The sequence below is a fragment of the Rattus norvegicus genome, chromosome 2 (genome assembly GCF_036323735.1).
Source record: "Rattus norvegicus strain BN/NHsdMcwi chromosome 2, GRCr8, whole genome shotgun sequence".
NCBI classification, from domain to species: Eukaryota; Metazoa; Chordata; class Mammalia; order Rodentia; family Muridae; genus Rattus; species Rattus norvegicus.
The window spans coordinates 26,871,461-26,883,896 of record NC_086020.1 but is presented as its reverse complement, the minus strand read 5'-3'; the positions used below and the strand labels follow the sequence as shown (position 1 = coordinate 26,883,896).

General features: G+C 48.2%; 1 protein-coding gene across 3 annotated transcripts in view; it reads right to left on the bottom strand.

Moving 5' to 3' along the window:
• Positions 1-12,436, bottom strand: part of Arsb (arylsulfatase B) — a 159,288-nt gene that overhangs the window by 11,786 nt on the left and 135,066 nt on the right.

Genomic DNA, 12,436 nt, shown 5'->3' with positions numbered 1-12,436 from the left:
AGACTGGACTAGAAGGAAGAGAGGAGAGGGAACAGGAAAGAAATATTGGTGCTGGGGAGACAAGAGGAGGGTGCCCCCAAAGGAGGAAGCAGTGGGGGAGACACAGAGGGCTTAGCAACAGTTCTGCCTTTCCTTCCTCGACCCCCATCCAGGTGAGGACACAAGGAGAGAGTGAAGCTCAGGGTCCGGAGATCAAGCTCTGACTGTAAAAACACTTAGCAGTCGCCGCCTGCCAGCCATTAGACAGCCTGTTCCTTCCTGGACTTTCACCAGATTAGTGCAAGTTTTCTGTTACACCCATACCACTTACTGAGAATCCTGTCTGTCCTTGGCGAAATCCTTACAACTTGAAACAGGAGTGTCGGGAAAAATATGCCAGACACGAAGCTAATCAGAAAAAGGTGGGAAAGGATATTACAGATGTTATTTATTACCTACGGGGGAAAATCAAAATGGCCATTATTTTTATATATGCAGTTCGCATGATGTGCTTCAAATGAATCTAAGTCCATAATTTTCAGTTTACAAAGTCAGTTTCTCTGACTCCCTCTCAGTCGGTCCGAAGTTGATATTTTAAAAGTCCCTGTGAAAAGACACTCAACCTAGACCGAGCTCAGTGTTAATCACTGCTGGGCTGTGCATAGCGACTACTCAGGAAGGAGCCTGTTTATGGGGAATCTCAGCAGTTGGGTCATGTCTGACACTAGCCAGGAGTGTCAATCGAACAGTGTCAGGCAAGGAACAGAAAGCAAGTACTCCCTGAACTGTCAGTTGGGGACAACACTGAACAATGAAGCCGGCACCATTGGTATCTGAAGGAGACTGGCATGTTTAGTTTGTCCTAAGTCCTGAATGACTAATCTGATGCGTTCATTTTTCTATAAAGCAGATACCTATCTCGATCACTGTAGCTGCTACCTACCAAATCCTCAGAATAAAAGAAGCCAGGGTGTGACCAGTTAGGAAAAGATGATTTGGTTCAAACGCCCCACATTGTTAAATATGCAACAAACACGTGTTGTTAGGGAGTGTCCGAAGGAGAATATGTCTTCCCTGGGAGGGTTCATGGGGCGGGCTGGGCTCTGAACAAGATGGGTATGTCAGGTTATGCAAGCCTGAAGATGAAACACGATGGCACATGCCTGTAATCCCAGCACGCTGGATGCCGAGGGTAGAGGATTGAGAGTTTAAGCCTAACCTGGGCTTACATAGAAAGGCCCTGGGGATGGGGGAGAGGTGGGCTGGGATCCTAGCAGAAAGACCAGCTCTCTTTTTGCAAAGGTCTTGTCCCTTTAGAGTCCCCTTTTCCATCTCTAAGTAAGGAAGATGCATACAAAGGCAGGGCTGTCAGAGCATGTCCCAGAAAAGAAGACCCCATCAACCGGAACTCATGCCGACATTCTTTTGCAGCTTCCTGTACTTTTTTTTTTTCTTTTTTCTTTTTTTCGGAGCTGGGGACCGAACCCAGGGCCTTACGCTTGCTAGGCAAGTGCTCTACCACTGAGCTAAATCCCCAACCCCATCCTGTACTTTTTCCTTTTTCTGCATGTGCATGTGTGCCTGTGTATGTGTACACTTGTGTGCACATGCATGTACCTGCATAGCGCACACATGTACATACAGAAGCCTGAAATTGATATCAAGTGTCTCCTTCCGGTGTTCTCTAATTTACTTACTGAGATAGTAAGCAAACTTCTCTGAACCTGGAGTGTACCATTCTGCTCAGCTAGCAGTAACCAGACACATTGTCCTCGGAGCCTGTGTCCCGAGTGCTGGTATTTAGGCAGTGGGGATGCCCAAACACCTCTAACTAGATGCTGAGGATGGGAACTCTGGCCCTCACTCCGTGTAAGGGCTTCATCCATTTAACCATCCCCTCATGTGGTGGTTTGAATACGCTTGGCCCAGGGAGTGGCACTATTGGGAGGCGTGGCCTTGTTGGAGAAGGTGTAGCACTGTGGGCATGGGTTTTAAGACCCTCCTCCTAAGCACATGGGAGCCAGTCTTCGCCTAGTAGCCTTGAGATAAAGATGTAGAACTCTCAGCTCCTCCTGCACCGTGCCTGCCTGGACGCTGCCGTGTTCCCGCCTTGATGATAATGGACTGAACTTCTGAACCTGTAAGCCAGCCCCGATTAAGTGTTGTCTTATAAGAGTCGTCTTGGTCCTGGTGTCTCTTCCTAGCAAAGGAAACCCTAACTAAGACACCCCGGATTCCTCTTTCTCTTTTACAGCTTTCTCTGTTCATCTTTTCACTGTTTTTATTCTCCAGATTGGAACTCAACGTCTCACCAGGACTTCATGATCTCACCACCTACTCACATTCCTCTCTCTGTGGAATCCTTCATGGCTCTAACCCCAGGACTGACCCAGGTACCACATGGCCAGCATCCGGCCTTCTTGTTTCACTCACTCACCGCCCCTTCCATCCAGCCCTGCATTTTCAGAAAAGGAATTTACCATTTATCTCTTAATTTTGGCCTTGGCTATGAACTAAGGTTCAACCTCTTGAGCCCCTCCTGCTCTCTACGGTTTTTCTGGCTCCCTAACCTTTATTTTGTGCCGCATGCCGCAGGCCTTTTGTTAGCCTTGTGGCCCAAGGGAAGTAAAAGTCAGAGAAATCCTTTGCACTAGACAGTGCATCAGGAAGCTCTAATGAGCATCCCCTCTCTGGTGTTCCAGATTCCTTATCCAGGTGCCTTAGCCCAACTCTGCCTGCTATAACTAAAGTGGAAGAATTATACAGGCTGGGCAGAGAAACGGGCAAAGGGTGGGTGCTGCAGAAAGCCAGTGCAGAAAGATGCAGAGGAACGAGAGCTGGGAACTCGACTGAGGCACAGGAAAGCAGTCACAGAGAGGATCTGAGGGGACTGAGGCATGGGAGAGTGGTCACAGAGAGGATGCGAGGAGGAGGCAGGAAAGGAGCCTCGGAATTTGGCTGGCAGGACAGGATGAAAACAGGGATTACATTGGGCTTCTATTTATGTTTTCTTTCTACGATTTAAAATTAGATTTTTCCCACATAATATATCCCCTTTATGGTTTCTTCTCTCTACTCTTCCAGTTTCCCCCTACTTTTCCCAGTTTCCCCCTCTACACCTCCAGTTCCCCACTCTACTCCTCCAGTTCCCCCTCTACTCCTCCAGTTCCCCCTCTACTCCTCCAGTTCCCCCCTCTACTCCTCCAGTTCCCCCATCTACTCCTCCAGTTCCCCCCTCTACTCCTCCAGTTCCCCCTCTACTCCTCCAGTTCCCCCTCTACACCTCCAGTTCCCCCATCTACTCCTCCAGTTCCCCCCTCTACTCCTCCAGTTCCCCCATCTACTCCTCCAGTTCCCCCATCTACTCCTCCAGTTCCCCCCTCTACTCCTCCAGTTCCCCCTCTACTCCTCCAGTTCCCCCTCTACACCTCCAGCTCCCCCTCTACTCCTCCAGTTCCCCCTTCTACTCCAGTTTCCCTCTCTACTCCTCCAGTTCCCCCTCTACTCCTCCAGTTTCCCTCTCTACTCCTCCAGTTTCCCCTCTCTACTCCTCCAGTTCCCCTCTCTACACCTCCAGTTTCCCCTCTACTCCTCCAGTTCCCCCCTCTATACACCTCCAGTTCCCCCCTCTACACCTCCAGTTTTCCCCCTCTACATCTCCAGTTTCCCCTCTACTCCTCCAGTTCTCCCCTTTACTCCTCTAGTTTCCCCCTCTACTTCTCCAGTTTGCCCCCTCTACTCCTCCCAGGGTCCCCTCCCCTCCCTTCCCATCTGAAGCCACCCCCCTTTTTGTCTCTCTTTAGAAAACAAGCAATAAAAAATAATAACATTATGGAATACATTAATATTAAATAAAAATAAGTAAAATAGAGTAAGATACAATAAGATAAAACAAAAACCAATGCATTGGAATAGGACAAAACAAACAAACAGAAAAATAATCCTAGAAAGGCACAAGAAACATCTATAGATGCAGAGGCCTAGTTATTCCCATAATTGGGAATCCCATAAACACCACATCGGAAGTCATAATATATGTGCAAAGGGAAAAATAGAGAAGTAAAAGACTTTACACACACACACACACACACACACACACACACACACACACACACTAACTAAAGCATACAATTGAAAAAAAAAAAGGGAAGCCAGGCATGACATTCCGAGACAAGGGGCCTCCAAAGCTGCCCTCCAGCTCACTTCTGTCCGCATCTCCTGCAGGGCACTCAGTCTACCTTAAGAGTTGTTTGTTTGTGCAGTGAGACTCCCCCAGAGAAACTAGATGTTCATTTGTAAGTGGTCATCAACAGAAGATTGCTTCTGGGTTAGGGGTGGGGTGTGCCCACTTCTCCTGGTTCAGACCCCTGCAGGCCACTGCTTCAGTCTCTAAATTTCTCCATGCATGGATCCCGCTGCTTTAGAGGGCCTTATTCTCTTAGTGTAATGGCTCCTCCATTCTTTCTGCCTCCTCTTCCACCGAGTTCCCTGAGCCCTGAGGGGATTTGATGGAGACACCCCATTTAGGGCTAGTGTTCCCAGGCCTCTCACTCTCTGTGCAGTGCCCGGCTGTGGGCTCTGTGTTCGTTCCCATCTGCTGCAGGAGGAAGCTTCTCTGATGGCCGAACAAGACAAGGAAGGTTAGCTGCCATGGTCCCAGTCGGTACTGGGCTTCTTGCACAGAACGACTTTAGAGACATGAACTTGGGGGCCAGTGAGCTTAGATAAGGCAGGCGTGCATTTTGTCTTGTCGTCTTCTAGTTAAAGTGCTAGCAGATGGTCTGTCCTGGCCCAGCATCTGTGTGCCAACCACAGCTCCACTCTGATCCTGCCGCACATGAGCCAATCCAATGCAGCGTGCTGGCTACTCATCCAGCTCGCCATCTCAGTCTGTCTCTCTCTAAATACACGGTTTTCAAGTAATTGGTGGAGTCTAACAACGAATGGCTATAAATAGACACTGTGTGTATAAAAAAGGGGAGACTAACCAAAAATACTCACCCTCAGCCTAGGATTAAGGCGAGTGCGGCATAGGCTGGGCCGTCTGTTTTCTGGCTTAGGATGAAAGAAGAAAATGCTTCCTGACCCCCGCCACGGCATTTGGTGAAATCCTAGCCACAGATCCGTAGAGAGGACCCAAAGGCCGCTCTGAGAACTGAGATTTTTTTCTTGCGTGGCACAATTTATATCCCAGCAAGCAGGAAAGACGTGTCTGGGCTCTGAGCACATTTTTGGACAAGGATGAAATGATACTAATTTAATAGTTAATTTGGAAAGGGGGCTTTGCTTGTGGTTTAGCCGTGATGGCTGTCAGGCGGGTCTGGCCTCTCTGTGCTGCTGGGGTCCGGGCATATCCATCGCGATCCCAGGAACCCACACTCCAGCTGTAGCAGTGACAGTTACGGTGCAGAAAACTGAAGCAGGGTGGCATTTTTCCAAGAACAGCCCCCCACACTATTGCTGTCCACTGCCCAAACCCCGGTGTTACCCAAACCCTATAATCACTGCCGGGAGGCCCATGAGGTTCTGCTTGCCAAAGGTCTGAGCACCAATAGCAAGGCGGCTTGTTCTTGCCTTTCCTGGCTCTTGGCAGTAACCCAGTAGAAATGAAGGAAGTTTTATATTCGGAGAAGCTCTCAGGCTTTCTCATATGAACCAAGGTCCAGAAGAGGATCTTTCTCCAAGGACATCTGAAAGCACGCTTGGGAGAGTAGGCAAAGACCACTACACTGCTCTGCAGCTGAGTCAAAAGAAGGACATATTAAAGGCTCGCCGCCAAGTCTTCATGTCCGCGTTGGAAAGCTCAGTCTCAGGGGACAGCTGCCTGGAAGGTCCCTGAAGTGTAGGTCCCCTTCGAATTGTCACCTTTGACCACAAATTCCCACAGACAGTTCTCCTAAGGTTTCCAAAGACTTGGTTCTTCCTGATAGCCCGAACTTGCACTGGCTTCTTTCTTACGCAACCAATTCTGACTTACCTAAACTACATTACACACGTACTTATGACAGGACTCACCAAAGGGCAGACTCTGAGACTGTGCTGGCTGAGTCATTCTGTAGTGTGTGTGCGTGTATGTGCGTGTGTGTGTGTGTGTGTGTGTGTGTGTGTGAGAGAGAGAGAGAGAGAGAGAGAGAGAGAGAGAGAAAGAGAGAGAGAGAGAGATCTTCCTTCCCTCTCTTGAATAATCACATTATCAAAGCGGGTAGGAGAGTCTTGCCACCCCCACTACCTTCCCCTTGTCCCAGTGGGAACCACCTGCATTCAGAATGCCTACTTCCAAACTGCATTTGGAAAACCCATTGAGAGAGGGAGACAAACTGAGTAGAGCTGAGCTTTCCCTCTGACAGAGTCAGGCAGGTTTGCAAACAGTGTGGAGGGCCACACCGTATTGGGGACCCTTTTTTGCCAGAGGATGGTGCAGAGTCTATGAGGAGCAAAACCCACCAATCTGATGACTCTGAAATATGGGCTGTTGGTCTGATGTCCTCTCTTGCCTCTGGTGTAGTGTGTCACATGACAGCCATAGGCTGGTGGCTATTGGTTCCCAAAATACAATCAGATACAGGGAGATGCCGCAGAGATCAACTATGGTCTCTAGCAATCCACTCTTCAATTCTAATGACCAGAGAGAGGTCTAAGGGTTCCCAATACGGACAAATGATAATGTTCAAGGTACAGAAATGCTAACGGTTAGGGTTGGGGATTTAGCTCAGTGGTAGAGCGCTTGCCTAGCAAGCGCAAGGCTCTGAGTTCGTTTCTCAGCTCCAGAAAAGGAAAAAGAGAGAGAGAGAGAGAGAGAGAGAGAGAGAGAGAGAAAGAGAGAGAGAGAAATGCTAACTGTCCTGTTTTGACCATGATATATTATATACATGTATCAAATTATAATAGCCCACCCCAAAGATATGGTCAATTATGTCAATTTTTTTTTTGGTTCTTTTTTTCGGAGCTGGGGACCGAACCCAGGGCCTTGCGCTTCCTAGGTAAGCGCTCTACCACTGAGCTAAATCCCCAGCCATATGTCAATTAAAAACTCTTAACCCCCAGCATGGTGATGCATATATTTAATCCCAGTACTCAGGAGGCAGAGGCAAGTGAGGTTCTCTGTGAGTTCAAGGCCTACCTGGTCTACAGAGTGACAGCCAGAACTACGTAGTAAGACTGTCTCAAGAAACAGATAAACGAACAAACAAAAACAACAAAATTTTAAGCTATGGCTCATGCCTATAACCCCCCAAAGGACCTTATTTCAAAACAACAACACCCCAAACAAAGCAAAATAGATTTTGATAACAGAAAATCCAGGATGTAGATTCTCTGGGACGAGCTGAGATCTTGCGACTTCTTGTTTGCCAGAGAAAAGGATCGTGAATATGAAGGTCAGAATATTTATCACTGAACACTCCATGAAACCCTCAGACTCACTTCCTGAATTGGCAAAAGCCCACAGACAGGCAGGAAGCTGTGCATAGATCTCTGCTTCCCTCCCGACAGCCTCCCTGTGGGGTTGAAAAGGCAACCCTCCCCGAACTGCCCAAGACTGTTCTATTTTGACCATGATATATTATATAATGTATCAAATTATAATAGCCCTACCCCATAAATATGGTTAATTATGTCAATTAAATTAAGGGATTGCATGTTAAAATAGCAAATAAAAAATTGTTTTTAGCATCTCTCTTGTTCAACGGCAGGAATGACAGAAAACCATTAATAATAATTCTCTGTCTCCTTTACCACCCCTTTCTTCTTTTTGATCTGAGGTTGTGCTAGGTATAACAGGGAGACCTTATTTATTCAAGAAGCCTACAGTGAATTGGAAAGATAGATGTCAAAGGACTGGTGATGTGGGGGCGGATATTTATTAACTATAAAAAGGGATTTATCATATTGGCGTGATTTATAATGTCTGCATTATCTAAATCTTTGCGTAGTAAGTCCTCCTGAACCCCCAGGACAGCAAGCTTATTTCTACCGGAGAAGGTGAGACTTGGATGAGGGCTCCCACTGAAGGGCAGGGGATTTGAACAGTGGTTGGGAAGAGGTGGTCGTGTGGCAGGAAGGACATCTGGGCGGGAGGGAGGTTGGGCACTTGGCTGGCTGGAGAGGGACAGAACAGGAGGAGCCTGGAAAGAACAGTTGCTAGGCACGGTGATGCCTGACGGATCCCAGCACTCAGGAGGCAGAGGCTGGTGGATCTCTGAGTTCAAAGCTAGAGTGAGTGCCAGGACAGACAGCCAGAGCTCAGAGAAACCCTGCCTCAAAAGAAGGAAAGAAAGGAAGGAAGGAAGGTAGGAAGGATGGAAAGAAAGAAAAGAAAAGAATGAAAAGAACAACAAAAAAAAGAAACAGAAAACAGATGGGTTGGGTCAATGTTGATTCTCCCAACGAGAGAGGAGAGAGAGAGAGAGAGAGAGAGAGAGAGAGAGAGAGAGAGAGAGAGAGGAAGCCAGTGACTTTTTCCCTTTTTTGAGCAGGGATGACAGGCATGTTCAGAGACTCTCTCTGTGTCCCCTGTTCATTGACTAAACTGCAAAGATGGCTTGATACTGTGACAATGTGGCCACAGATGGCAGCCAGGACTCAGTGCTCCAGAAGGGATGGTTTACATCACATCTGTGTGAATGGCCATTCTACATCAGCTCAGAGCCTTGAGATAAGTGCTGAGGTAGTCTAGGCCTGAGGGTGGGAGTGACACAGGGTGTCCCAGGCCACACTGTGGGGTCCTCAGTCTCTCTAATAAAAGAATTGAAGAATGGACTCAAATGAAAACACAAGGGCAACCGTATTAGAATTTAAAAGAAAGACCTTGGGGACAGGCAAACCCTGAGCCTCACAGCTGCTTGGCGGGGGCAGATGGAGGGAGAAGGGGAAAGGCCACTGGACCTGGCATGGAGATCAGACACAGAGCTGGAAGAGAGGTCTTAGAAGAGGGAGCTACTCAATGTCTTCTGGCATTGCTTATGCTAAGTCCACCTTCCCAGGAGGGGGTCCTCAGCCCAGTGATGGAGCCCAGCTATCTTAGTCACTGTTCTATTGCTGTGAAGGGACACCATGGCCAAGGCAACTCTTAGGAAAGAAAGCATTTAATTGGGAGCCTGCTTACGGTTTCAGAGGGTGAGTCTATGACCATCATGGCAGGGAGCATGGCGGCAGGGAGCATGGCGGCACGCAGCCAGGCACTGTGCTGGAACAGAGCTAAGAACTTTTTATCCTGATCTGTAGACAGCAGGGAGAGGGAGTGACACTGGACCTGGTGTGGGCTTCTGAAACCCCAGAGTCCACCTCCTCCAGCAAGGCCACAAAACACCTCCTAATCCTTTCAAACAGTCACCCTCTGGGGACTAAGCATGCTGATACACAAGACTATACGGGTGTCCTCATTCAAACCTCTCTCTATCAGCCAGACTGGAACGCTGTGTTTCCACTCAGGCCAGTGATTCTATTCTGGTGGTCAGAAGGCTTTTTCTGTCCTAACAGGAAGGCAGTGTTGTCCTAACAGGCCAACAGAGCCTGTACAGGAACTAAGTAAGAGGTCTGAAGCAGAGTGTGTGGGAACCTTGTGATGGGGGCCATATTACCAGGTGGGTTCACCAATAATAAGTTTACCACACATGCAGCCTCACCTGGTGTGCTATGAGTGAGCCAGAACTTTACATGGCCCATCAGGCCTGTGGCACCTGCCCCATCTCCTCCAATGGATTACATCAATGGCACTTCTGTTCTCTGCACGTTGGGGAGTATAAAACGGGAGCACCCTGTAGGTCAGAATATGCTCCTGTATCCTCCATATAGACCAACACTCAGTCTTGGCAGCTTGTCGAACTGGCAAAGATACACGGAGGAGAGAACTGTGGTCTCCAAACCACTGCTTGGAAGAGGCCCCATTCACACTGTCCAAGAATGGGAAACAAATGTCTTAGCTTACACACTGGGCCCTGCTCAGTCTGCAGCATCGTCTTAACGTGTCCACCTGTCCCGGGCCATCTCACTACTGCCTCTGCTGGGAAACTTCAGTTCCACTTACTGATCTGGTTGGGAGTGTGAACTGGGGGAGCGGAGCCTTAAAATGAAGTGGCCTAAAGTCTCACGCAAAAGCCAACTTTATTCAGAGCGTCAGACAATTTATACTCCGAGGGTTGAGAGTCACGTGACTAAGGTGTTCAATCACAAGGACAGACCACACATGGCAAAAACATGTTTCCATAGAGGCACATGAATGACAACAGCGAAAGTAAGCTCACTCCTGCCTGCTACACCTGGGAGAAGTGCAAAGACATACTCCCACACGTGATTTGAAGAATCTGAGGCCACAAGACTTGTTTTCCTGGAGTTTTCTCACAAGCACAGAGGCCACAAGACTTGTTTTCCTGGAGTTTTCTCACAAGCACACGATTCTCACACAACTCCACTCTTGGCCTGTGTTCTGACACAGCTGCTCAGGGTTGGTTGGTTATTTATTTATTTGTTTGTTTGTTTATTTATTTATTTTAGTGCTTGACATACTCTGGCTGTTCTGAGCTCTGCTGGCCCAGCCTGGGCTTTCTTCAATGCTGGTGTCTTTACATCTTTCCATCCATCCACCTAGGGAACTTACTATACAACACTTTGCCTGGATAACTCCCTCTCTAGGCCTCTGATCAAATCACGCTGGCACCGGTGCATCCTTGGCCTTCCAAGTCAACCTAGCTGTACTGGCTGGTTTTGTGTGTCAACTTGACATAAGCTGGAGTTATCACAGAGAAAGGGGCCTTCGTTGAGGAAATGCTTCCATGAGACCCAGCTGTAAGGCATTTTCTCAACTAGTGATCAAGCAGGGAGGGCTCCTTGTGGGTGATGCCATCCCCGGGCTGGTGGTCTTGGGTTCTATAAGAGAGCAAGCTGAGCAAGCCAGGGGAAGTAAGCCAGTAAGAAACATCCCTCCATGGCCTCCGCATCAGCTCCTGCTTCCTGACCTGCTTGAGTTCCAGTCCTGACTTCCTTTGGTGATGAACAGCAATGTGGAAGTGTAAGCTGAATAAACCCTTTCCTCCCCAACCTGCTTCTTAGTTATGATGTTTGTACAGGAATAGAGACCCTGACTAAGATATTAGCCCCTGCTAATCTTTTATGACGAGCATTTTATGCGTCTTTCTCTGAAAGATCCGACCACAGCTGGGCTCATGCCTGTTTTGCTCAGCCATTCACTATACATTCTACATGACCCACTGAGGAGAGTCAGGGGAGAGGTCGACAAGCCCTCACAGAAAGTTATCTGCAGGCCCAGATAACTCCAGTACCAAACATGGCTGAATCCTTATATTCCAAAAACACACACACCTGTGGGTGGAGACTGGAGATGCTAATGAGACACACAATGCATGAAGCAGCAAGAAGAACTACATGTAACAAAGTATGTGAAGGAGGGCTGTAATATGTAAATGAGCCCCCAAGGCCCGAGCTAAGGTAAAGAAAGATCAAAGGCCCAAAGTCTTGTCTTTGTTTACACAGCAGGGTTCTTTTGAGTCGCAGAGTTCCTGGGCCCCAGCCCCACCTCCACCCTTTCTCCCTGGGAGGTATCTTTCTGGAGGTTTGTTACACTTAGCACAGAAGCTTCGGAACCGGCTCGCTTTCACAGGACACAGAACAGCCACAGCAGGGAAAGAATCTCAAAGGGATCGGGGGAAATCTCTTGACATGGCAGATAATTAATCCACTAAAACTAACAACCAAAGGCAGCAGAGGAGGCTCTAATTACCCAAATGCTTTCAAAGAGCGATCCCAGAGAGGAGACAAAAATGGGCGGGTCTTACTTTAATGGTGCCTGGTGGCTGGTAGGGATTGGCCCTTCTGCCTGCTCACCCACAACTGTCCTCCCAGTTTCGCCCACAACTGTCTCTGCCTAGGATAGCAGTTCCTACAGCTGCGCACTCCTAGGGAATGGGTAGGTGCTGTTGGGGGTCCCGTGTGTGTCTTCGGAGGTCCACTGATGAGTCCTAGAGTCAGGGCCAGCTGAGGACAACAGCTGTCTCAGGCAGGATCCTTACCTAGTGCTCATCTCAGACCTTGTAAATATTTGCCAACCAGAGACAGTTAGCATTGGCTTGGAGGGTCCTATGAGAATTCATCCAGTGCCCCTTAAAGGAACAAAGTTCCTCACAGGCTTCCTCAAAAGAATACATGTGTGCTCCTGTGAGGGTATGTCCCTGCGGGCGTCTAAGAGAATCAGTGACTGCCAGAGACAGAATTATATTCCCAGTTCTGTGTGAGGAGAGGGGTAGGTAGAGTGACACACAACCACCCCCATTTTGTTTTAAATAAAGCTAATGTTAATTGTTCTCAGAATTGGACTTTTTCCTCCTAAAAAATGAAACTCTTCTTCCTTTTGGATTGAATGAATTTGATATCGTATTGCTGGCTGAAGCCAGTTGATATGTGAGAGAGATGGTGGACTGAGGAAAGACGTGCAGACTGATTTAAA